Source organism: Canis lupus, chromosome 5 (genome assembly GCF_048164855.1).
Source record: "Canis lupus baileyi chromosome 5, mCanLup2.hap1, whole genome shotgun sequence".
Classification (NCBI taxonomy): Eukaryota; Metazoa; Chordata; class Mammalia; order Carnivora; family Canidae; genus Canis; species Canis lupus.
The window spans coordinates 46,193,242-46,218,688 of record NC_132842.1 but is presented as its reverse complement, the minus strand read 5'-3'; the positions used below and the strand labels follow the sequence as shown (position 1 = coordinate 46,218,688).

The window sequence follows — 25,447 nt, the reverse complement described above, 5'->3', positions numbered from 1 at the left end:
TGGCCTCTTATCTCATGATCAATTGTTATCCTTTTTAAATGTGGCAACTGGGTTTAATAGTGATTACAAATCTTATTAGTTACATCACTATTTTATAACCTAATGGAACTGTAGTAGTCAGAATCATTGGTGGTCTATAATTAATTGCACTTCCCAGTACTCATGCCTTTCTATAGCTTATGTCACAGAGCTGGGCTTGTGACATGCTTAAATTACAAATGCAGCAAAATATCCTTGCACCACTTTACAGCCTAAGTGTTAAGCAGGTCTGCCAGCTTCAACTTTGTGCCTGGGGAGCCCTAACTTGCCATATATGAAGCTGGATGGGGTGCCCTGTTTAGAGAGACCACATACAGAGAGCAGGAAAAGGAGGAAAGACTCTTAGACTGCAGGGAGGAAAACTAAGGCCAACAGAGAAACTGTGTCCTCACAGTTAGGACCCCAGTTGAGTGATTCCAGCCAACCCCAGCTGCCCTAACCATCCTGGTTGAGGTGTCGTCAGGCATGTGAGTACAGAGGCCATTCTGGACATACCAAACCAGCAAGCATCATGTTGAAAGAGACAAATCACTCCCATCATACACTGTTCAAATTTCTGACACATGAAATCATGAGAAAGAGTAAAACATTTTAAGCTACTTTGTTTTAGTGTAGTAGGTTACACAATAATAGATAACTGAAACAGGACTGTATTCAGCTACTATTGTTTCATTTTTTAAAAATAATCATTTCAAAGTTAAAAAAGTTCAGACCAACTCAAATAAATACAGAATTAATTAAGGAGAAATATTTATTTTTAATGCAGAGGAATGAGCCGCATATAGAGCCATATAGCATTCTGGATAGTTTCCCAATAATCTTAAGGCCTCTTCTAGAAAAAAGTGTGAATTTAGAAAAGTCATTCAAATAGGAGGACACAATTTGGATGGCTATACATATATCTTTTTTCCTACTGCATAAAACTCAAAGAATACATTGTAAAGTATTTTAGAGGAATGGATAGACTAACTGTCTTCTCAGACCAGAGATTCAATAGAAAGATCAGGAAACCTTTATATTCTTTACCATTTTGCAATCTATTTAAATTTATTTGGGTGTTTTATTGATATTTCTTTGTCTTTGATTCCATGAACAGAAATTAAATATGGACATATTTGCATCTTTGGTTATTAATGACAATAAGTTGATACTACTCAGAAAATCAGTAGACATAATCTCTTGATGGATTAGTGAGGTCCAAGATGTATTTAATTTAGTTTCACTGTCTTTGTAAGTTTAACATTAATAATTTGTTAGTACTCTTTGGTGAATTTAATATATATTCTCTATAACAGAAAATAAAGACAGTTGACATTTATTGACCTTTTTCTGTATGTCAGGCATTATGCTAAGCATTATACATAGTTTACTCTCACTTAATCCTCACAGAAGCTCTATGAATTTGATGCTATTTTTAGTCCTGTTTTTACAAAGGAGAAGCTGAAGCCCAGAGAAATTGAAGGTAACATGGCTACCATGAGCTGAGACCAGAAGTTAAGGTAGGACATTTGATTCCAGAATTCCTGACCATTGTTATATACTAATGCTTATATGAAGATAATGTCATTTTCTTAATATAAATTTGATATGAATATCCTATCTTGTTCCCTAGTGCCAAATTAATGTTTCACAAAAGACATCTAAAACTGATGGACTCTTGGCCATCAATTTCTACAATTTACTCATCTTTGGATTGAGATCCTATAGCAACTTAAATCTTTCAGTTACATAAATGTGTATTTTGTATTCAGTTAATTTAGAGGGCATTCCCTAAAGTAATAGTGCTCAAGATAAGATATTTTACAGATGTTTTATTAAAGAAAATGATGTATGGTCCAGGTGAGTTTATGGTTATATGGTTATGTCTGTTCTAAGATTTGTGTTGTGTGAGCAGTTAGAATCAATGTAGCCATGTAGCCTCATGGTGAAGAAAAGGCCTTCATCACCCACTTATCTATGTGATGGAGCAGGTACAAAATTATTTCTTAAGAAGAATCATGCTCTTGTCTCTTTGTGCTCCCTTGGCACACTTCAAGTGGAGTGGAAATGCACTCTCTTCAGATTATTACTTTTAACTGCTTCCTCAACTTTTCTGAGAGGATGCACTCTGCTCCTTTCTTCAGATAACTATTAGAGTACATTGCTTAGTGCTTAAGTGATATCATAGACCAACTGCACTCCAGATTCTTATCTAATCCTTGGCATTGAATATTTATCAAACACTCAGGAATACAACACAACAATAAGGGAGGATATCCTGAAGGTTGTGAGATGTTTTTAGGAGAGAAGAAGAGCAAAAACCTGTTGTATAGAATGTTACATTACATTAAAGTTTTCATAATTCAGTGGTATAAAATGGTTGCCTTTTAAAAATGGAAGAAACTGAATCCCCAGTACAATAAAAAAAAAAGACCATGCTTACAACTGATAAGAGTTAAATACATTGCCAAATATCAAAGCCTGCAATTTAGAACTGTCTTTGACCTATTCTGGCTTCTGGAGATACTTCTATTCATCTTAAAGAGTAAGGTAGGGGAGGTAGGGCTGTTCCATGGTATACATGGCTGCCATAAAGAATATGCGATTGGGTAAAAACCTTTAGCCAGCAAGGCTCAGAGCTCTGAGCTTAAAAGAGGGAGAAGTAAATGGGAAAGTCAACAAAATTGATAACCTTTTTTATGGAATTAGTTCTTTTATGGGAGCTCTGGAGAGAGCATGAGAATGCTCAGCTCCAAGGTCATAGTTAGAAAACTCTAATCTCTAGCTGACAGTAAATAAATTATTAAAAATAGCTTTCAGCACCAAAAAAAAAAAAAAAAAAGATTCTAAGCTTTTCTATAGAAACAAACATTCCATCCTTTCTAATGCATTTACAAAAATTAATTAAAATAGATATGTTGGAAATAGCTTATTTAACCCAAGTATCAAAGATGGTTGATAAGTGAGAAAAGGTGAAATAAACAGAGATTATAAACCAAATAGAACTTTAGCAAATCTATTCAGGGACTTAGATCAGAAATGTTTTCAGTGATCAAAGTCTAAGACTTGATAAACTAAAGAACACCAAATAATACATTAGTGACTACAAAGGATACCAGTACATCTAAATGCCCAGCCACATTTTTTATAAGCATATTTTAAACTTATACATAGGATGAGCTGCAGTAACATGTGAATTAGGCTCATTATACTAAATGTAATCTGGGCATTATTCTTTCTACCTGACTTGGGTCTTCTTATTTTTTTATCTTCTACCTCAATTTATGCCACATTAATTTAGACTAGAATTTACTAGGTGCAGTCTCCTAACTAACATTAATAAAACCACTATTTCTTAACTGCAAGAAAACATGTTAAGTGCCACACCACGCGTATTATTACTGCAATGTTTATAGAGTTTTATTTACTTACAATTAATTTTCGTTGTTGTTGTCGTTTTAGTACAGAATCAGTTAACTCCATTTTAAGCATGATTCTAGCTAATTCATATATGAAAAGAAACAGTGTCAAGGAAGAAATCAACTTAAATGAAACTCCAGCTGTCTACCATGTACTAGCACTAGAAATAGAAAATAGAACTTGATTTTAAAATGAGTTCTGGCATGGTTCCCTCTCCTCTAAAACTTGGCATAAAATATGATTTGGGGAGTGAATGCACATTTTGCGAAAACAGCAGGTTATTTTGGTATTTAGTGGGTGGACAAAATGAGCTGCAATCATTTCAACAAGAGCTTCAACTCATGAAGGTGACAAAATGATCTTTTCCTAATAAGCCACGCAAGAAAACAAAGATGACTATAGTGCCATTATTGTTCACTGGAGAGCTGATGGTTGGGATTGCTAGCAATGCAAAAAAAGTTATGGAGCTCTTGGTCAATGGTTGAAGTCCCTTAGAGATTTAAAACTAAAAGACTGTGTGTTTTTAAACTGTATTTTATGGAGCCATTGGGCTTATTTTAAAATTGGTAGTGTTGTTGGGGAGATCTTGCTAAATAAATGAAGGCTTCTCTTCTCCTTCAGTTGAATGTTTTAGTGGTCACTGGGCTGGACAACTGCATGAGTCAAAAGGTGACCCTGTTGTTTATAAATTTATTTCAAGATGAAAAACTGACAAGAGTCTTTCTTCTCCTCCCCATTTAAATAGGAGAGCTGGTCCTAAGAATTAAATTTGTATTTCTGTGGGCATGTGTGTGTATGGGAGAGAGAGTGGGAGAGAGTGAATGACAATCAGAAAGAAGCATAACAAAGAGATAATAGATAAGAGATAATAATAGAACTGGCAGGTTATAAAAGAATTGTTGATATTTTTGTTAATTGAATCTAAAAAGGAAGACATTGAAGGGCAACTATATTGTTGTTTGAGTGTTTATCTTTGACATTATATACACAGTTAATTACATATGTGATTCACATAACATAAGATAGCTAAATTAGAGGATTTGGGCACCAACATTTTTTTTTTTCACTTAAATTGTATGGATAATTGTCTTAGTTTCCCCTATAACTTTCATGGCTAGATAAAAATTCTATTGAAAAGTGGTTAGGATTACGTCCTTAAGCAAAAATGATTCAGTGTAACATCTAACTTTGAAGGAGAAAAAGAAAACTGGAAAGAAAAAACATTTACTTATGTTGTTCAACCAGCATTTGTTGATAACCTACAACTTGCCAAGCACCTAATTAAGTCCAGAGGATGCATTAGCTATGTCCCCGCCCCTATGGGATTCATAGATGTGGGGCTACACAGAGTTGAAACAATTCCCTGAATGAGACAGGAAGCTGAATTATCTGATAGTAAGCTATCCTGATACCTTCTTCTCTCCTAACTTTATCCTCATAAGAATTTTTAAAACTTGTTTTAAAACAAAATGTCACTTTGGTAAGTCTTTCATTTCATTAACAAATTCTTCATTCCCCTCTTTTCACCTGCCTGAAGAGTATTTAACTTTAGTGTCAAGAAGTGAGCACATCCATTGGATATAAGCAAATCTGATTAGGATCTTATGCATCTTTTATGAGAAAAGTTTTATTTTATTGATTAGATCAGCAAAAACAGATGGTGTTCAAACCATCTCCCCCTACCCTTTCTTTCTACTCCCTCTCCTCCTTTCACTCCATTATTTATAAAATACCTCGGGTGTCTTGTCCTCTTTCCTTCTTGATTTTTTTCTGCACAACTTGCCACTTCCAGGCATCTGCCCTCCTTCCCCTTATCTTAAGTGACAATTTTCTCAGCCTAGAGAAGCACCGTGACACAGTAGAGTGAAGAATGAAACCTGGAAAATCTGATTGGCTGTCTGCACACTACCAGGAACTTCTATGCAGTCCCAGGCCTGCAATCACTGGTTTCTCCCTGCAATGGCCTCCTCAAGAGTGTTCTGCTCCTATGGGTAGGGACTCTGTTGCTCCCTGGCATTTGTTTGGGCCAATCACCTCAGTTCTTTGGTGTGGCCTTTATTGTTGTTGGTTCAGCTATACAGTAGGCCTAACATAGAAGACAGTAAACAATCAAAATGAATTTCATCAACTAGCTCTTCCTGAAGGACAGCATGTGATGGGTAGTGTTAATAACTGCTACAAGCAATCTCAATGGCAAGTCTATGCTTTCATAGAAGTCAGCAGATACAATGTAAGCTCCTTTTCTGTAGATACCTAACCCAATCTCCCACCTTCCCCTCTGAGACTTTTGTTTTTCATCTTAATAAATGTCCATTTTTATCATAGTCACATGTACACTTTATTTAAAAAACTTATGGGATCCCTGGGGGGCTCAGCAGTTTGGCGCCTGCCTTTGGCCCAGGGCGTGATCCTGGAGTCGCGAGATGGAGTCCCACATCGGGCTCCCTTCATGGAGCTTGCTTCTCCCTCTGCCTATGTCTCTGCCTCTCTCTCTCTCTCTGTGTGTCTCTCATTAATAAATAAATAAAATTTTTTTTTTAAACTTACTATGAAAAAAAAATAGTCCAAGTTCTCAATACTCCATATAACTTCAATCTAAGTACCATATTTCCCAACAACATGTTTTCTTGCTATTTCTAATTGGTCAGTTTTAGACTTTATTTACTGGCTTCCTATTTTAAAAGAGGAGGCTTGAACCCAAGAATACCCTCACTTCAACTTATTTTCCCTCCAAATTCCCAACAAAATTGCAGTAAAAGCATAAACTTTCACTTAATCAAATGTTCTACTTTACAGTAGTATAGCTATGTAACTGTCTTTTAATGTTGAGAGAAGAGTAACTTTTTCTTGTTCATCTTTTAGGCTTTTAGAAAGCTTTTAGGCAGTTAATAATTTCTTCATGTCTCATTTGCATCATCATTGATAGAGTCACGGTTAATTCTTTCTTACTACGCCATCAGCCTTTTAATGCTATTTTTATTTGGTTGAACACATCAGATAATCTATCAGACTATCTCCTTCACTTCCACTTCTTGTGGTACCTGATGTTTCTAAGTCCTGAGATTTTCCAAGTTTCAGCAGAATGAATCTACCCTCGCCTTGTACCTGAGACACAGGTCCTGCCAAGGAGTCAGTTACCACTCCACTAGGGGCTTCTCCTGTTGCAGAATTGTGTATCATCTTCATAGCCTTTCCTGTTCTCTTTATCTCTCATTTTACTGGAGGTTTAGAAGTCAGAGGAAAGGAGTATCTCTATTCAAGCTTCTCTGTTTAGCCAGAAGCCTTCTTCCTATATTCTTCTGTATTCTATACTGTATGACAAATTATTTTACAATCTCAAATTTATTGTATGTGTAATTAGGCCCCTCTGGGAACAAATTGGATGAATATGTTTTAGTCAGAGAGGGGAGGTCTGATTTTAAGATTTCAAAAGTTATGCCTAGGATGCACCATAAGAGTAGGCAAATGACCTGGATTGGAAGGTGAAGGTCACTGGCCCTACAGAGGTCAAGGAAATGAGAGGCTAGCATGTTAGAAAAACCTTGAGGCAAGCAGAAGTTTGTGGAAACGTGTTATAGCAGCAACAGGAAACTAATACAGAGGATAACTATTTTCTTCTTAATTGCTTGGCAGTTGTGTGTGTGTGTGTATGTGCATGGGCATGTACGTGTGTGTGTGCAACATACAAGCATTCAGGTCATTCTTTTTTCACAACTTTAATATTGGTGAAGTCAAAAAGCGTGTTCTTTATTAATCATTCTTGATCTGATTTCTGGGCACTGTAAGTTTTTCTTCTTGGTTAGACAGCCTGGCAAAATTACTTATTTTTCTTTAAGTTCTAGGATCTCAGAGGAAGGTTCAGTGGCTCACTTTACAAGGAGCTAAATTGCTGGTACTGTTTTAGGGTATCTCATTTTCTCTATTGGGGGAATTTTTATACTTCTCATTCACAAATTATATAACTCCTTCCCTTTTTTGATTCTCTTATTTGCTATAAATTAGTGCCACATTTTCCTGACTACCACTTGTAAATAAAGCCAATTTTCCTGTTTATTTCAGTTTATAAGGCTGTAGCCATCCGTTATTTAAAATATTCAGAGGAATTTTAGATTCTGAAAGAAATAAGCAGAAATTTGAATTACACAAAAATCTGCTGACAAACTGAACCTCTAAAAGACTGAGCTCAGCACACATTTCTTGCCGAAAATCAAACATTCTGTTTCCTAAAGGATATGTTTGCCATTCACAAATGCAGAAGAAAACATTCCCTCTGCTTATTTCTCTGTGCAAAGAAAAGCCTGTATGCATCTGCTGAATAACTCACATTTGAGTTCTCTGGTTCTGATTCTGGTTTTTGAGCCCAGAAGCAGCATTAAATTTGAAGCTAAAATATTCAAATACCATAAAGACCATCCAAAGGCATTCTTCTCAGGGAAATATCTCCTGAAAAGATGTGAACTGGAAAAACTACCTTTGGTCAGAGAAACAAAGGGCTATGAGACTATCAAGAAGCAGAATGCGTTGTTCCATGTGAAAAAGGCTTAAATAGTAGAACTAAAGTGTTCTAGCTGAGAATACAGGCTTAATACATAATAGAGCTGTCTGCCTCATAAATACCGAGGCTTAAATGCACCAAAGAGTGTGTCCTCAATCAGGACAAAGACTTCCCTTTCAAGGGAGATAGATACTGTTCAGGCTACTGAGAGATGAAAGAGCTAAAGAAAGTATCCAGTTCAAAGTGTGAAGAAGAGACTCAAAGTCATCAATGAATCTAATGAAAGCCACCTAGGCATTCAAGTACTTCCAGGTCCCCTTAGTCATATACGCATCCCACCCTGAGTATTCTCCTTTCCTCACTCTTCAAGGTCCCTCCTTGTTTAAGTGCCCGACAAGATGTCTCCTTGCTCTGGCAAGGACGGTGAGGGGTGGGGAGAGTAGGACAGGGGCCACAATCTAACCATCTAGGAGTCCATCAGGTCAGGAAGCACATATTAGCCAGGATCTAAAATGATACGGCTCACCAAGCAGAAAAAGAAAGTTGAGTTCAGACACACAATAGCCTCTCCTGGTTATATAGGTTGTTTTGGTTTTTTCCTATTTCCTACATTGAGCAAAGACAGAAAAATATTTTTTTTAATAAGAATAACCCTTTTGAGTCAATGATGAAGGAGCTCAGCATTATTCATATTTTTTTCTTAATGATTATATCAAAATTGGAATGACTCAGGTTATTGTTAAAATAGAGGATGGTTGCATTTAGATTTTTACTCAGCTTAAAATAAATCTCTTAGAGAAAAAAATTGCAGTAATATAAGAAGTATTTGTTTCAAAAGTTAACACATCAATGTTTTTCTCTGAAACATGCAGGGAAGATCATTTTAAAATACAAAAAAAGCCAAAAAAAAACCTTTTTCTTTGTTTTGCTGAGAGATGAGTTCTTGACATAATTTTTTCCTAACTACTTTCCCAAAGTCAGTAGCTTATCTTGTCACCTTATACAGTGAAGCTTCTTCACTTAAAGAAGCTTATCAATTATCTGGTTGACTCTATGTACTATCTCTTTACTTATTTATTACTATTTTTCCATGTACTCCCTTTAAAATACAGGTTAGTGACTATAATCACTTTGAGCATGAATATACATTATACTTTTTGAATTGCAGCTATTTGCAGTTTAAAATCCCAAATATGTATCTTCTGTTTACCAAATATCAAATATGACCCACATCAGTTTCATTACTAGCCATCAAAACTTAGTTTACAATAGTTTCTATAACATGAAAAAATATTTATGAATTTAGCATTGTGAATTAGGATTCTCTAAGCTTTAAAATTTAGATGGATCAACAATGATTTTTACCATTGCTGTAAAACGTTGCTCATAAATATTTTTGTGGGCTTAAATGGCTACTTTTAGGCCTTCTCCCTTATTGCCCACCCCTAACATACATACACTGAATACAAATACACATACATACCCCAAATAATCTAGCTACCACCTCCCAGTAAGAATAGAAGATATCTGTCTTATAAATCAGTCTTCATATAGACAGAAAATGTTAGTATTTCTTTAATCCAATATCCTTGAAATCGCTATGGCTTTGGGCTTTGTTATTTCTCTAGCATTTCTTCACAATTTGAGATCCAAGGTTTAGATAGCCCCTTATCATTTCAAATATTTAGATAAGCTATTATCTAGTCAGAAAGGTAAAATTTTATAGTTAACTGATGTGATTTTATCTAGAAGACATTTATGGAATATCTGCTTATGATTCAAGTACTTTGCTAGGTTTTGCAGAGGATAGTATAATGGGTAAGACACTGAAATTAGCATTAACTAATTCTTTGGTAAAATATCAAGGCACATCCTTATCCCTACCTTACTATTTATACCAAAATAAATTTCAGGCAGCCCACAAATGGGAAAAACAGACAAACAAAAAACAAACAAACAAACAAACAAACAAAAATGATCAATTCAGCTTGCTGGTCATCTGAAAGTTCTGTAAGAAAGGACAGTTTTAATAAGTATGGAGCAGGTTATGGGTTGAACTCCTCCACCCTCCAAATTCATATGTTGAACTTCTAATACCCATTACTGCAGAATGTAACTTTACTTGGAAATAGGGTCATCACAGATACAATTAGTTAAGCTAGCACCTATTCCAGTATGACTGGCATCTTTATAAGAAGGAAAATTTGGACACAGAATACACACAGGGAGAATGCCATGTGAAGATTAGAATTATACCATCATAAGCCAAGAAACTGCCAGAAGCTAGGAAAGAGGCCTGGAAGTGATCCTTCCCTAGTGCCTCCAGAGAGAGTATGATTCTGATGACACCTTGATTTTCGACTTCTGGCCTCCAGAACTGTGAGACAATAAATATCTTTTGTTCAAGTCAGTTTGTTTCTAGTTTGTGGAAATTTGTTATGGCAGCCCTAGTAATCTAAGAGAGAGTGAGAAAAGCCGTTTTAAGCAAACATAAAATCTAGAAGCCATATGGCACAAAAGTAGACACACAGATCAATGAAACAGAAAAATAAACACACAATTATGTGATCAATTAACCTTCAACAAAGGAGGAAAGAATATATAATGGGAAAAGGACAGTCTCTTCAACAAATGGTGTTCAGAAAACTGAACAGGCTACATGCAAAAGAATGAAACTGGACCACTTTCTTACACCAATCACAAACATAAGCTTAAAATGGATTAAAATCCTAAAACCATAAAAATCCTAGAAGAGAGCACAAGGAGTAATTTCTTTGACATCAGCCATAGCAAGATTTTTCTAGACATGTTTGCAGAGACAAGGGAAATAAAAGCAAAAATAAATTATTGAGACAGCATCAAAATAAAAAGCTTCTGCACAGCGAAGGCTACAAAACTAAAAGGCAACCTACTGAATGGGAGAAGATATTTGTAAATTATATACTGATAAAGGGTTATCAAAATATATGAAGAACTGTTATAACTCAACACTCAAAACACAAATAATCCAATTAAAACTGGTATAAGATAAAACAGACATTTCTCCAAAGAGGACATACAGTAGACACATAAAAAGATGCTCATCATGGGAAATGCAAATCAAAACTATTATGAGATATCATTTCACATAGGTCAGAATAGCTAAAATAAAAACCACAAGAAACAACAAATGTTGGTGAGGATGTGGAGAAAAAGGAACCCTCTTATACCATTGGCAGGAATGCAAACTGGTACAGTCACTGTGGAAAACAGTGTGGAGGTTCTTCAAAAAGTTATAAATTGAACTACTCTGTAATCCAGTAATTACACTGCTGGGTATACACCCCAAAAATACAAAGACACTAATTCAAAGGGATACATGCATCCCTATGTTTATAGCAGCATTTCTACAATAGCCAAATTATGGAAGCAGCCCAAGTGTCCACTGATAGATGAATGGATAAAGAAGATGTGGCATACACACACACACACATACCACATTCACACATTCACACATTATTTTTTATGGCCAACTAATATATATATATATATATATATATATATATATATATATATATATATATATTTATATATATTTTAAACAGCCATAAAAAATGAAATCTTGCCATTTGCAATTACATAGATAGAGTTACAGAGTCTTATGCTAAGTGAAATAAATCAGAGAAAGGCAAATACCATATGATTCCACCCACATATGGAATTAAAAAAATAATAATAAATGAGAAAAGGAAAAGAGAGAGAGACAGAGACAAACCAAGAAAGAGACTCTACTTAACTATAGAGAACAAACTGATGGTTACCAGAGGGGAAGGGGAGGTGGGGGGAACAGGTAAAATAGGTGATGTGGATTAAGGAGGGCACATGTCATGATGAGCCTCTGTGATGTATGGAAGTGTTGAATCACTATATTGTCACCTGAAACTAATATAATACTGTATGTTAGCTATACTGGAATGTGTTAGAGCACTATGGAATTTCCTTGGTCCTTGACAGAGATGGAGTGAGGGAGGTGTCAGAGAACACCTTAGAAAGAGCAACCTAGGTCTCCTGGGGCTTGAGGACCACAAGGACATTTGCTTTGAGAAGGTCCTAAAAGCAAAAGGCTAATGGGAGCAAGCTGCTTGACAGAGCAAGGAGCCAAGCTGTGTCAGGAAAGTGGTGAGGACAAAGACGTCCTTGGGCCAGACGGCAATCTCCTACAAGAGCCAGGCTTGAGCTGAAGGGAAATGAACCCAGCCCAAGAGCCTGGAGGAGAAGGTTGATGCTGGCTGAGAGGTCACCAAAGGAGGAAACCAGATGGTGAGGAAAGGATTGCTAAAAGTTTAGAAGACACATTCATCTAAGATTCTCCATAAGGAATAATCTCAATAGGAATCTGAAAGTTGAAATGATCAAATCCAGTAATTTGTGTCACAATGGTTGGAGGTGCTACTGACTTGGGCTCTGATTTTGTCTTTGGTAGTTATTGGCTTAAAAGGCCAAAAAAAAAAAAAAAAGGCAGGAAAGACAAATGGCCTCTAGTGGGAGATGCTGACGGGTTGTTGGGAAGCACATCTTCTTCTCTTTTCAGTGTAACTGTGATTCCAATTTGCTATGCTTGAATGCCTGCCACGTGTGGAAATGAAGCAATGGCAAGGCTTTCTGCTGAGAAGAAAATTTAAATAGCAGATGGGAGAATGAAACAGAAAATTACAATATACAGAAAATTTTAAATGTATCTTTACAAAGGAATCTTAAAAATGTTTCACGAAAAGTGTTATTACAGAGGTAGGAGTTAAGTAAGGGAGTAGCCAAGGAGGCACTGGTAGAAATGAAGAAAATAAGGTTTGGAGGGGGAAAAATGTTTCTCTCTTTAAGAGATATTTCATGTCATCCAAAATTTAGTCTCAAGAGCCTAAATTAGTAAGCTAAGGGATGGACACAAAGCCGTTTTCATGGCAAGGTGTCATAGAAAGGGACTTACCGAGCATGAGATAAGTTTGTGGTTGAAGCCAAGCTTGTGGGATTGAGCATGAGGAAGCTACTCCGTGTGAGCGACATGTAGGAGCAGTGGTGAGAGGGTTTTTAGGCTCAGTTCAGAAACCTCAATATGATCCTGAATGAAGGTGCTGGATTCACCACTAGGTCTGAGGAATGCAGTCAGGGGAATCAACTGAGCTTGAGTTTGAGCCCCAGGAAAATAAACGAAGCTTCATAAGGTCATGGTGCTTTGGTTGTTCCCCATGTGATTCAGAAGTGAGTTATACTTCAGATTTGTAAAGCTTTACTTTTTAATGAAGATGTTCCATCCTAATACCTCCCCAAGTTCCCAAGAGAATTTAAATCTTTAAAGACTAACAAAAGAGGTCTTATACTTTCTATCTTTACCACCTTTGGTGTCCTAAGTCTATAATGCACTTGCATATCTTCTAAAACAGTGCAACCTACAGGAAAGATCCCTATCCATTAAAAATACACTCATTACTCAACGTAAAACACCTTAACATGTATGCTGAACTTCATGTAATTGGAAATTAGGTTGTAGCGTTAAATATTGCATTATTGTATTGTAACGACTACACAGCCTCCTGTATCATCTCCAGTTGTGTACAGCAGATATTTTTGACAGTCGCCCATGTATTTTCCACCTGGAATGAGTAGAAAACATGATTTCTTGGCCTTAGACACCATTTCCCACTGTTTTCTCTTGTGTAGGAGAAAAAAAACCTTTCCAAGTGGCATCTATTAGACATTGTTGATTTATATTTAACCACATTCCTTAAAGAGCTTTCAATTAAAAACCCAGGACTCGCCATATTTACTGAAAAACATATTAATATACATTTTAAAAAGACAAAGCAACAATTCAAGTTCTAAAGTTGTTGCCTGAAGAATGAGAAATTATGCCTTGAGGTCCTAAACCTATGTGTAATATACATGAGGATGATTCACAGAGAACGTATATATTCATTGTTCTTACTAAATAATATTCATTACAGCACATGGAATAATCTCAATCCTGATCCCAAGACATAATTTCTAAATTCTTTGTTTAGATTCTCTCAAATGTTTATTAATAATTCTGAAAAAGTCCCATGCTTTGCATCTCAAATCCAAGAATGTCCTTTAATAATTCATTGATTTATGTCATCTATAAAATAATTTCTCTATAAGTATATATTTCTTTGATTCTGCATTTCTGGTGTGCTTGTGCCAGTGCTGGAGAAAGTATTTATATTTTATAGCAGGAATCATGACTCCTCTTTGCATTAACTCTAAAATGCCTCCAAGTTACATCAGACAGGATCAGGTTGTGACGCAATTGAACCTTGTCAAAAAGATGCAGGTTAAGTAAAAAGTTTCTGAACCTAACTGAAATTTTTGATTCTCTTCATTTGGGAACATAATGTAAGAGAATCAAACTCAAAGCCCCTTCCCCCTACACACATACCAACCAAGTGAATAACTGAAATTTTAAAGGCAACAAGGCAGTGAGAAGAATGTGCTTTAAAATCAGACATCCGTAGGTCAAATCCTATGAATCAGACCAACTTTAATCCATTGTCAAGAGGATTGGAGATAATATGTATGTAATCAGTTTGTTGAGAAGAAGAAAGGAACAGATTCACTTCCATTTTCCAAATAGGGGGAGAAACTGTGAACTGGATACCAGATGAACATTTTGTTTTGGATCAGGTTAGACTTTCTAATACCTGAAAGTTATATTACTCTAATACCTAAAACTGATCAGAGAATTCATGGAAGCTAACAAATATCACACAAGCACAAGGATAAAGATATAAACAAAGCATATTTTAAGGACTGTAGGTTCTATCATGTCCAGTCTATTCACCAAATAGATTTCTCAATGCAAAGCACCATGCCTAATGCTGAGAATACAAGAAACACTCAAAATTTCTTTCTCCCCTGCAAAGAACCCAATTCCAATAACTTAATAGGTTTATTAAAATTAAACACTAATACATCCTGGGGAGATCCTTGGAGATTGCTTAGAATACGAGAGGCTATAACAAGCGAATAACTGAATGAGGAGGGAGTCCAACAAATAACAATTATTATATATAGTTTAATTCTCTTCTAGCACATACCAGTGCCAATGAGGGATAGGAGGACCACAGGCTCTACTGAAACTAAGTGGGTTGTGTTTCTTCAAAGCATTGACATACAAGACACCTACACCAAAGAGAAGCTCTCTAAGAAGAAACAAGAATGATAGCTCAACAAGGTCAAATTTGCCACAGTTTGACTCCTTACCCATTTCAGTCTCAAGAACTAAGGAATGTTTAGAGATAATATGACCTTTGAAAACCATTGTCCAATTTCCTGTTTTACAGCTATGGAAACTGAGCCTCAAGGAGTAACTTGGCATGTTGATGGTCCAGCTGAAGGAACACAGGACTCCTTACTCCTCATTTAGATGCTGTTTTTACTCTATCCCATTGTTCTGAAAATGTTGGAACATCATACCTTTAATGCATTTTGTTTTAACCTGCAGCCCCACTTGAAAGCTCTACAATAACACATCTTTACCACAAAGTTCTGACATCAGAGCACCAAGTTTATTATCCACCAAGCTGAGTAAAGAGCAAGTGGTGAGTATATAAATAATCCCTAGTTAACATTGAAGTTATTTCTAGGAGCTTTCTTACATGTATCATATCATTATTTTTCTCATGTGTTTTAATTCACTTAATTTCTCAACTTCTGGTAGATGTATTCTCAAAATTTCTGATTAACAGTGTATTTCACTACCAGCTCATTTCTTATGAAAATGAACTTGCAAAGATTTTTGGATATCAGCACACATAAAAGCAGATGAAAAGTTAAGACTCAATTAAATTTGAGTCACATAAACTACAAGACTCATTAGTATAAATCATACTTTATTTTGAACTCCTACCCCATTAGTGATCTATATGTCCATAGCCAGGGGGCTGATAAGAGAGATGGAAAGGACTTAATTAAAAGCAAATGTGAATGAGGGGAGAATAAATATATCAATATTCAAGGGTGCAATTTTTTTAATGGGTCCAATTTCAAACTATGTAAATTTTGGTTAAATGTCTCAACTGGAGGAAAATACACTGGAAATAAGCAACTTGCTCTAGGAATCCCAATCTGAAATACACAATTCCTTTACTCCTACAACAGAGTCATTATGTGTGCTGGCTACAGAACCAGACAGCTTCTGTGAGGTCTCACTCTGCTTCTGGCTAACTGTGTGACCCTGACCAGGATATTTACCTTTCCTGCTAATCAGCTTATTCATCTTTCAAAGAGGGATAATAATAGTACCTACAGCATTAGAGTGGTGTGAGAACTAATATTTTTTTCATCAGCATTTAGAATAATACCTAGCCTTAATAAGTATCAGACTCTTGGTAATTACGATTATCTTCAGAACAGAAAACAACACACAATCAATCAAGAACCTACTGCTGATTGGTCATGAGGAAGAGGAGAAGGAGCACTGAATAGGATGTTGAAGGTAAATGACTTAACCAGTCACTTGGTGCAAGGATAACTGGGGCTGAGAGAGGCTGTACTTGCTGAAACAAACAGGCGTCCAACTTTCCTCTGCTCTGTCCACCCAAAAAACATGTGATGGTCAGAGCTTTAGCATGATTTTGATTTCACAAATGTCATTTCATATTGAGTAGATATGGCAAATGGAGTGCACTCTGTGCCTCATCAAGGCAAAGTTATACTGAGCAGGATTTCTGACTTTGACCATGAAGTTAGCTCAGTTCTACAATGTAGTCAATAAAATAAGGCCCCTGCTATCACACAGAGCAGGCATAAGGCCTCTGCTTAACTTCCTTTCACACAGTTAAACATCAGGAATACGGTTTGAAAAACAAGAATCACAATTCTACATTATCCAGATTTTAAGGTGATAAATTCATAATTTGTCTCTGATAACATTTCCACATTTTTGGGCACATTTTCATGTGCACCTTTACTTTTTTTCTGTTGAAAATGCATAATTACATAACTTTGCTTTGAAAATTTGGCAGATCCTTAAGAGAGATTTGGCTAACTTTGAATATTATCACATTTAGCATAGCCCAGGAAGTCCAAAATCACCAAAAAGGGAAAGACAGTTGAAAAGAAATGTGTCTTTCCCATAGATGTTGAGAACAAATCACTTCTGTTGTTTAGCATTTTTTCGCAAATTATATCTGAGCCAGAGTTTTTTTAAAAATTAAGATTTATTTATTTTAGAGACAGAGATGGAAAGTGTGCATATGGAAGAGTGGGGGCAGGGCAGGGGGGCAAAGGGAGAGGGAGAGAGAATCTCAAGCAGATTCTGTACTCAGGACAGAGCCCAACACAAGGTTCAATCTCACAACCCTGAGATCACGACCTGACCCAAAATCAAGTCAGATGCTTAATGAACTGAGCCACCCAGGTGTCCCCACCAAAAAAATTAATCCATCCTTTGGAAATGTGCTTATTTAAAAAGTGTACACAGGCTTTGAATAGAGGGCTTTATCACTGACCCTCCCAAAGGATCCTGAAAAGGCATCAAGGGCTGTCTAGGTGACTAAAATTGCACATTAAACGTTTGAATATGCAAACATGATGGTATGTGATGGTAGTGCTGGTGGGAGAGGGGATGATGATAGTTGCCATCAGATTTTCAAAAGGTTTCATGATTCCCTCCCAGAAAAATAAACTAGTCCTGAGGATAGAGGAGAATGATGATCCCCAGCCATGTGAAATACGCATGCAGATGGTATAAATGCCTACTTGTTGCCTCTCCTCCAAATTTTCAAAAAAAAACAGGATGAAAACAAAATAAGATTATACTTTCCAGCAATCTCCAAACCACCCCATGAAAGAAGAGTTGGTTAGATGGAAAGAAATGTGAAGGGTTCATCTTCAATGAGAAGAAAAGGATGAGTTGACTCAAGGCTTGGTCTTGTCCTTATGAATGTATTTAGGATTGTGACAATATAGTGCTAGGATCAAGCAGAGATCACACATGATTCATCCATTTGAACCTTTTAATTCTGTGGAGGTCCATTCTATAGATAGAGAAAACCAAAGCACAGAGAGGACAAGTAACTTTCTCAAGATCAATTTTTAAGACTAGTTATCAATTGAGCTAGCGTGTGACCCAGGCATTCTGACACCTGAGCCAATGCACCTTAACATCTAGGTCTTCCTGCCTCTAGTGACACCCCAGCTGACCTTGGAAACTGAATTTATACAATCACTGTATAAATGGCTGAGGGAGTTGGCTGGGAAGCAGATTGAGTGTAAGCTAAGCCCACTCTTTTGTGCTGACTCCTCTCCACGTTCTGGCAGCCTCTGGGTGTGGTTTACTGCTGCTACTTGAGCTCTTTGAACACAAGGATTTTCTCTATTTCTGTCAAGGGGAACTGATGCCATATGTGACCACTTGTAGGATGAGGATTTGATTTTAACAAGAAAGACACATTTGAATGTCATCAGTTGCTTGAGCCTACCACTAAAGAATCTTACACATCTACTGAGACTTAGAATGTGAAAAAATTCTAAGGGAAGCTTTCATGGGAGACCCTGGGAGACTAGAAAGAAACTTAAGAATTAAGAGCCTCTAATTCTAGTCCTGGTTTTAATATTAGTACAAATGACTTCCACCTCCCCGCTGTAATGTTTGAACTTATAAACTGGTATATTAAGTCAGTTTAATACTCTGAGATCTTTAAAATTTAATGATTCTATGATTTGATCTTGATTATGCCTCATGACTCTATTTTTCACGTTGACTGAGAAGATACAGATTTGTAGACTTATGTGATCCTCTCCATATAGGGGACTAGGCTGTGGGATTCATTAAAACTATTACTTGAGGTTTAGTAATGATTTTGTGGGATACTCAAGTGCCAATGAAATTTACAGTCATTCTGAGGTTAACGAGAATTCCAGACTGATATTAAAATCTAATTTAAAACTAGATTCTCAATTTGTCTCCCAGGCTGCTAACCTCCTACCCCCATATCCAAGCTGCAAATAAATTCCACATAGTGTGGACCATTTCTTTGCAAGCTAATTTCTCCCTTTATCTCTGAGGTTCAGGTCAATTTGTTTCACTTAATGTTCTAATCACTTTTCTCTAAAGAGGAAAGGAAGGAACATGACTTAGCACAGACAGGCTTTTAAGGTAGACAATTGCAATAAAAAAAATTAATGAAACCATCTGTGCCACTGGGATACAATATTCATTTCAGCTTGTGCATGGGTAAGTTGTGTTATATACCGGTGGCATCGACAGTGGGGCTATTTCTACTCAAGCCAGTGTCTTTCCATAGCTTACACTCACATTACAAGAATCAAAACTGGTTCTGTTAGGGGAAGTTTCACATGATCTGAGCCTGGTGGGAGGTGGAGACGGATAATTAGAAATCAATACAATACACATAGGACAACATCACTATAAAGTAGGTGTTGAAAGACTATTTGAGAAGTTAAACCAAGTTAATATAAACAAATGTCAAATTTACCCCAGTGAATTGACACTGGCATTATTTAAGGTGGATAGTATTCTTTTTTAAGGCTATTTATTCTTCTTAGAATAAGAAGATATTTCTTTCGATAAAATGGAGACAATATACCTCAGGGGGCTCTATGGAGATTAAATGATACAATACATATAAAATTGTTAGAAAAGAAAAGTAACTGGCATATGTATGTATGTGTGTATATATGTGTATATATATATATATATATACATACATACACACACACACAGTAAATCCTCAATATACGATACCCATTTCATCTGTTAGGGATTTTGTTTGGCTCCGTTTAAGAGGCACACCAAAGCAACTGCTTAACCAAATGGGTATACTTTCTTTATGCAACAGAAAGCTAGGGTTGGCAGCCAGGGGCTGGTGGAGAAGCTCCAGGATGCCAGGGTCCCAGATTTTTCCATCTCTTCATTTGGCTTTTGTCCCAATGCTTCCAAAGATGGCTCCTACACCTCCAGCCCTCCTAACTACATTCCAGGAAAGGAGTAAGAAGAAACGGCGAAGAGCAATATATGGGTAACCTTATCCTTCTATTTCTTTAAATCAGGAAGACAATAGGACAATGAGAAGCCTGCCTGAAAGACTCTAGGTCATGCCCTTTGGCTAGAATACAGTCATATGAATCTGCATATATTAAAGGAAGCTGAGAAATCAAATTTTATAAATGGGCCTACTGCTACACTCAATAAAATCTGCCTCCATTGTGAGGGCCACCAATAGGATATAAAACCAATCCAGTTGTCCTGAGTTCATGTTTCCCTGTTGGCAACGAAAAGGAGCGAACGGATACTGGGAAGGCAACTGGGAGTGTCTGACACGGCTTTTACCCCCTTATGTTTATATATATAAACATCACATAATCTATCTAAAAGCATCATATAATTTTGTTTTCTAAGATGCATGGCAGTTGGCTGTCTCCTTAGGACAAAATGCGCAAAGGTTCAGAAGAAATCTTTGGCTCTGGTCTGATGTTCCACACGCATCACTACTTCAGTGATGCTTCCACGTCTCCGTTCAGTTCTGCTGTACCACTTTCCCCGAATCATCTCCATTATCCTATGAGTCACCTCCCACATAATTAGCTTCATGTTCATTAGCCGTCTTCCCAGAAGCAGTACTTTCTTCCTGCTTCTACTTCAGCTGAGTTCTTCAGCTGATTCTCACCTAATTTTTCAGCCACCTGGATTACTAGCAGCCCCTATCTCTCATTCTAGTTACATGGCTAGCTCTGGTCCACCCAGTGGGGTGCTCTAAAAGCTGTGGGAGCTTGTTAGAAATCCAATTCCTTGTGTCCCCCCCGTCCTCACCACTTGGATCTGTAGAATCAGAATCTCTGGGATAAGGGCTCAGGAATCATTTTCCCTCCCTCCAGCTTTATTAAGATATAATTAGCCTCAACATGACAATCTTGGGCTTTAACAAACTTTATGATTCTGATGCATGCTTAAATTTAAGAAACACAGTCTTTGTCCTGCCAGGGGTTTTCAGCATATCTCTGACCTTAACACTAAACAGAAATAGAGCTGCTCACACTTGGGGCAACCCACTCATACAGAGTAATAGCTTATCCACCTCTGTCAACTACCATTTACAAGCGGAAAATGCTTTAAATATTTCTGATTTAACTGTAATTGGATAGAGCATAGCTGGCTTGGGGAAACATGAACATTCCAAACATAATAAAATACAGTCAATTATATTGGGCTGTGTTGATTTCCTGAGGGACAATGAATGTCATCCTATACAATTCCTAACCAAATAAACATAGCTGCCTACTTTCTGATTCACACACACCTGTGTGTTGGAACCTGCCAGAAGCATTGAATTAAAATATAATACAGCCCATCATGTATTCAAAAAAATGTATTGCAGCTAACCCAGAGGAGTTTGCAATGCAAGGCAATAAAAAAGGTTCTTTGTGTCCTTCAAGAATTTAGCATGGGGTGTTGGCCTTCATGTTCCTCAGTGAAACATGCAAATTTCCCATTAACTACTTTAAGAGTTTCTAGCAGTATAGCTTTCCATGACTTCATAGGATTTCAGAGGAAATAAACGTATTCTTAAATATGTGAAATACAACCAAACGCCCTTTATTTATTCCTTATTTTAAGATACATTTATGGATAGCCTATAGCACGCAAGGCGCTATGTTGATATAATGAAGCTATAAAATAGATAATATAGAATTGAATAACCTCATGGAGAAGCAGTCCCAGAGCTTGCACAGAGAAAATGACTCTTTCAAAATCAAAGTCCATGAAGGAATAAATCAAGTAACAGCAATGGAATGAGTACATAGGTAGATTCAAGAGCATTTAATTGATCAATTATTACATTATTTCAATTCGAATCACTAGTACGATTCTTTGAAGTCCATAAACAATGTTTTGTTGCCTGGTAAAACCCAAGCTTTGGGGTAATCTAATATAAAGAAGTTCACAGTTGCTAATTCCTCAATAGGACAGCTTAAAAGAAATATCCAGAAAAACTATTTCAACTGAAAGGAGTTGCTAACAATTTTGTATGCATAATTTTCCTTAGATTGTATTCCCACATCTTCTGCAAAACATTAATGGCCAACAGGTATCATTTATCTTTTTCCTCACTCTTGATGTAGTATCCCCAAAGCACTACCACCCCACCCCATGACAGCAATATCCACTATCTGCCTACTACAACTAAATAATATATAATGGTTTTCTGTGTTAAATTTTACACACAAATTCTCTCATATAGATAGATATATGTGCTTCCCCAACTTGCTTTTCATTCACTCATTCATTCATTAATTTAATAACTATTTATTTAAAAATATTTGTTCCAGGTCCAGGGGATTCAGTAGTGAACAGGGAAGATGTGGCCTCTACCCTAATAGAACTTCATTACCATTTACTAAATAAATTAAAATAATATTATAATAGTAAATTTTATGTTATGTGTGCTTTATCCTAAGAAAACAAGAGTACAAAATGCTGCTATAGCATCAGGTAAGAATAAATACCCAAAAGGAAAATTAAGCAACATCAGAGAATGGAGAACAACGTGGGAAATGCTAGTGTATTATTTTAGATACAGTCGGAAGGCCAGCCCTCTTCTAAGAAGTGATATTTTACAAATGACATTAAGTGAGCAAGTGAGATTAAGGAGGTGACATGTGAGCAATTGTATTAAGGGAGGAGGTAAGCCATACTAAAATCTAGGAAAAAGAGAAGTCTAAAGGCTGCAAGCATCACATTCAAAAGTCCTGATGTGGGAATGGCCTATGAGTAAAAGAGAGATGGAAGGAAGTCACGTGGGGTTAGACACAAAGTCGTTGGAGAAATAATGGTTAAGAAATGAGCTGGGAGGGGATGCATGAGGCCACATCAGGCAAGGACTCTGAGGCATCAGTGAGAAGTCATTGGATTCTGAGTGTGATGGAAAGCTAACAAACGTTTTAGAAGAGGAGAGTAATATGACTTCATGTTGTTTTTAAAAAATTATTCTTAATTTGAAACAATTATAGATTCACAGGCAGTCATAAGAAATAATATAGAGGCACCTGGTTGGTGCAGCTGGTTAAGCATCTCTTGGTTTCAGCTCAGGTCATGATTTCAAGGTTGTGAGATCGAGCCTCGTGTCAGGTTCATGCTGAGTTTAAGTACTCAGCATAAATCCCTACAGATTCATCCAAATTGTTATGTGTATCAACAGTACATTCCTTTTTATTGCTGAGTCATATTCCATGGTATGGATGAACTACAGTTTGTTCAACTATTACCCCTTGAAGGACATCTGGATGGTTCCCAGCTTGGGGCTATCAAGAATCATGGTGCCGTGAACATTTGTGTTCAGTTTTCTGTGTAAACGTAAGTTTACATTTCTTTGGGATAAATTTTCAGGAATGGTGTTGCTGGGTCATATGTTTATTTTTTTTAAGATTTTATTTATTTATATGACCTGAGCCAAAGGCAGACACTTAACTGACTGAGCCACCCAGGCTCCTCTGTTTAATTTTACAAGAAATGGTCAAACCGTTTTCCAGAGTGACTGTACCATTTCACATTTCCACCATCACAGAATGAGAGTTGTAGTTGCTCCACAACCTTGTAAGCACTTGGCATTGTCAGCTTGTGGTTGTTGTTGTTAATTTTAGTCCTCTAATGCATGTGTAGTGGTATCCCATTATGGTTTTAGTTTGGATTCCCCTAATGACCGATGATGTTAAGCATCTCTTCATGTCTTTATTGGTCATCTGAATATCTTCTCTGACAAAGTGTTTGTTCAGATCTTTTAACCATGTAGCATCTATTTTTAGCTAATACTTATATTTGGATTAATCTTCCCCTTCCTGTTTCACCCTAGTAAATTGGGTTATACTGTGGTATTTTAAAGTGAAGTTCTTAGGAGGAAGATGACTAATGTCTTTGAAAGTTAATTTTCCAACAAATAAGAAAGAGATTTTATCCAAACGTCTTGGTAAAATGTGCTACAAGGCAGACTATCTGCCAAAGTTGGGTCTGCTAACACTATTCCTTTGATCTGAACTGATACTAATTTTATAACTCACATTCCTTACTGAGTTTGAGCTAGGGATTAGTCAATACCTTATCTTCACATATGCGTTGTTTACAGATGTAAGATAAGTAAAAAAGCAATCACCTGGATATCTTAATTTCATAAAATTTGGTTTCTTTTTAATGTGAAGAAGAAAATCAAGCAAAAGAATGTCTGGATTCTGAACTCTGCATACGTTGCCTATTTAAACATAACTTCAGTAAGTGTCTATTAATTAAATACAGTGGAACATTCTGTTGCTAACTAGAAAAATACAGATATACTAATTCGATGATTCAGCCAGAAGAAACATAAACAGCTCTTTCTTCTTTCTCTCTTCTTTCTTTCTTTCTTTCTTTCTTTCTTTCTTTCTTTCTTTCTTTCTTCCTTCCTTCCTTCCTTCCTTCCTTCCTTCCTTCCTTCCTTCCTTCTTTTTTTTTTCAGTTTTCTTTAATATCGAGCATCCTGAACTTATTTGCTCCATCCTATTTTCCCTTGTGTAGACATACAGATTCTTTCTTTGTGGCAGTGTTTCCTTGAGGAAAGACTGTGCCATATTGTTTGGATCATTTTTTTAAAAATCTACTTTGTTGGGATAAAATTTACATACATTAAAATACATCTATTGTTGCATATAGTTAAATGAGTTTTGACAAGCATACACTTGTTTAACCACTGCCACAATCAAGAAATAGAGCATCTTCCTAAAAAACTTCCCTTTTGCCCCGTGAAGTCAGTTTGCTCCCGCCCCTCCCCCAGGCAACAACTGATCTGATTTCTATCACTATAAGCTTAGTTTTTGTTTGCTCTAAGATTTCAGATGAATGGATTCATACAGTATGTTCCCTTTCATATACGGCTTTCTTTGCTTCGCATAAGGCTTCTGAGATTATTCCAGTTTACTGAATTTGAATCTCAGCTCCTCTTTATGAGCTCTATGACATTTGCACCAATTACTTAAACTCTGTTTTTCTAGCTAAGAAATGATATGTGTACCTCTCTGTTGGGGTTGTTCTAAGAATTAATTGCAAGATGCCAGTAATTATTCAGTATGCTCAGTAATTATTTCAGTATGGATAAAACTAATATCATTTACATCACTGTATATTTTTCCCCTTACCTCTTCCTCCTACTCAAGGAAGAAGAGAATTCTAAAGATACAGCAAGTCTTAAGAGAGGAAATCAACAGAAAGAAAACTCCACAGTTTCAAGTTTTATTACTGAACAAAAATGCTCTCCTGAATTTCTACCTCCTTCTTCCCTGTCCCCTTTGGGCTTGAAAAAACTGTCAGCAGATAGCCCCTTCCAGAGCCCAGTGACTTCCAAGAAAACGGGCTCAATGTCCTTTTCCCCCAATCCAGACAAAGAGAATGTGAGAGCAGGACAAAGGTCTTCCAAGGGCCTTCTCATAAAGGGTCAATGTAAAAGACTAAACAGGAAAGGCTTTTACTTCTAAAAA

At 36.5% G+C, this 25,447-nt stretch overlaps 1 protein-coding gene and 1 long non-coding RNA gene across 4 annotated transcripts in view; one reads left to right on the top strand and one right to left on the bottom strand.

The window, feature by feature from the left end:
* Positions 1–25,447, bottom strand: part of RAB3C (RAB3C, member RAS oncogene family) — a 272,146-nt gene that overhangs the window by 179,294 nt on the left and 67,405 nt on the right. The window lies entirely within an intron of this gene.
* LOC140632969 (uncharacterized) lies at positions 258–25,447 on the top strand. Of its 2 annotated transcripts, none has more exons than XR_012030608.1 (7): positions 258–506; positions 1,458–1,538; positions 15,015–15,158; positions 15,268–15,525; positions 16,335–16,421; positions 24,140–24,208; positions 25,127–25,447. It is a non-coding gene; the product is annotated as an uncharacterized lncRNA (long non-coding RNA). The 2 variants fall into 2 exon arrangements; XR_012030609.1 differs by having other exon boundaries at positions 1,429–1,538.